Here is a 2,727-nt window from a genome sequence, read left to right as displayed (position 1 = left end):
TCAAGCACATCTCAATGTACCAAGCTACATCCCGCTTCATGTGTAACACCCATATTTCAAAAAACCTAGAAAGGAAAAAAAATCCTCAAGTCAAGAAGTCTACTCGTCGAGTCCAGAAGAATGACTCGACGAGTAGGAGCTAGTTTTAGGTCACGGGATAAGTAACCTACTCGATGAGTTGGAGGAGAAACTCAGCGAGTGACTGAAGAACCCAGTCAATAGCCAACTTCCTTGGAACAACGATACCCAACATCCTCAACCTATCAATGTGTGACTTCATTCCTAAGACATGAGTGCACACAGGTCTTCCATCTTTATGTTTCATTGCTAGGAGGGCTTGAGTGACCTTGAATTTTTCAATTCTTCGAGCTTGTGGGTCAGGGAGAATAAATAGAGGAGGTGGAGATAGAGAAGTATGATTTCCATGAGATTTAGGTAGATCATAGTTGTCTAAACCAGACATCTACAGTGGGAGATATTCAAATTAGCTGATTTAAGTCCTTAATATAACACCCAGTTTGAAATATTAAGGCTAGGACCCAACACAATATTTTATAACTTAGAAAAGGGATGTCGTAATCCAAGCTATAAAATATTTGAAGGTAGGTGAATTACGATTCACCAATTTCCACCATTAAAAACGAAATCAATTATTAGGTTTTAATTGGTTTTGAAACTCCTAGATTCTATGAGATTCATTGAACTTTTCAATAGCATGTTTCAATCTCGAGTGTACCCTTCAGGTTTTGTGACTGGGATGCTGAGAATCATAAAACAAGGTATGAAGTAACCATGCAAATTACTTGGTACCCTTAATGCTTACCCCTCAATTGATGTATCGGTTAACCACACACGCTCCATCGATACTATGATAAACATTAAGTTACCCTTTTTCTACCATGTTAAGTCCAACTAGTGTGTTGGTTAACCACACGCGCTCCACTAACCAACTTAAGCGAAATGCAAAGTTTAATTTCATGGGTTAGCACCGTATTCACATTTTCCTAAAGTAACTAAGATTGGGAATTTATAAAACATTTAGTTACTTTGTATTTATCATTAATCCTTTTAATGAAGGGAAAATTGTAGTCCTTGTCCTACCCGTTCGACTAACGACACTCCACCAGTCAAAGAAGCGGTGGGTGAGAGTGAACACCCATTAAGCTGCCATTTTATAGGCAACAACCTTATACCCCCTTATAGACCGGCTTCATGAATGAGGCCTACTAACGGTAAAACGACTTTTTCTTATACATATATAATTATTATTAAACTTATAATATTATAAAGTATAAGGGTTGAATTTTAACTTTTAAAATTCTAGGGGTTGAAATAAAGTTTTTAAAGTGACTTTACATGTTCCAAAACTTGAGGGCAAGTTTTGTAACTTTTAAAACTTTTCATCTTTCATAACTTATGAGTTAAATGGTTTATTAAAATGAGTGATTTTTCATTTTATGTAACCTATGTGTTTCTTTAATGGACTTTAAAAGTGTGACATTTGGTAATCCATATCTTGAGGACAAATTATGGATTCCATTAAAACACATAATTATCAAGAATTAAACTAACAAACAAGTTACAAATAATTCCTATGATCTTCTAAACTCATAAGTTCATGAACATGCATATTAACAATTTCAAGAATCATAAAATTAACCATATAAAACTTGAAATTTTGATAATAGCTATTGAAAATGGATTAGCATAACCATTACACCATCTAAAACAAGTTATATAATACCAAAACAGTTTAGGGTAATGTTCCCAGTCCATTTCCAGCAGCAAAACTCGAAAATCTGCATTCTGGGGCTCCTACTCGTCGAGTGCAAAAACCTACTTCACGAGTAGGATGAATTTAGTCATGGACTCGGTGAGTTCATGATGCAGACTGCATAAAAAAAATGCGTTTTTTCACAATTTTGCATCAAGTATCAAACAAACAAACCTAGGCTCTGATACCACTGTAGGGTTTTGAGCATTCTAACATTCCTAAGGTGTACATGCAACCCTAGAAACCTTGGATCTATGTTTTACTATGATACATGCAAAATTGATTTTCCAAGGTTCTTACCCTATCTAGCATACCATGGGGAACTTTTAAACATAAATGATAGAAGAAGAACACACATCTTGTAGTTTGGATTCCTTGAAAACCTTGAATGCAGAACGACTAGCCACCGTCACTGGCAAACAAACGATAAAATTCATGACCAAGAACATATTGGCCTGTTTTGGCACACCCAAAATCATCATAAGTGATAACGACACACGGTTTGAAGGAAGTCCCTTCAAAGAATGGTGTGAAGACAAAAAGATTCATCGATGTTTCACATCAGTGGTGCACCCTCAGGAAAATGGGTAAACCGAAATACCGAACAAAACCATAGTTAATGGTTTGAAGAAAAGGCTACTCAGATCAAATTCCTCCTGGGTGGATGAACAGAGACTACGGAGTCCAGCCATGTCCAGACTGCCCAGGTAAAGGTGGTTGGAAAAGTCTGTTTTAGTAAAAGCCACCAGGGTATCTTTCATCTCTTGAGTCCTGGCAGCCACATTTTCCTCGGACTTTGGTTCAGACTCCCTGGGAGTTACCTGCTCCCAAACGATCCTTTTTCCCTATTCTACACCCGCAGCAACACAAGCTTTTTGCACATATACCAAGCCTTGGACAAATTGAGGGCTCTCAATCACCCGGTTTACCACCCTGTTGGCCCCTCGATAAGG

Source organism: Lactuca saligna, chromosome 1, assembly GCF_052625555.1.
Source record: "Lactuca saligna cultivar CGN05327 chromosome 1, ASM5262555v1, whole genome shotgun sequence".
Classification (NCBI taxonomy): domain Eukaryota; kingdom Viridiplantae; phylum Streptophyta; class Magnoliopsida; order Asterales; family Asteraceae; genus Lactuca; species Lactuca saligna.
Note: the sequence above shows the minus strand (reverse complement) of the source record.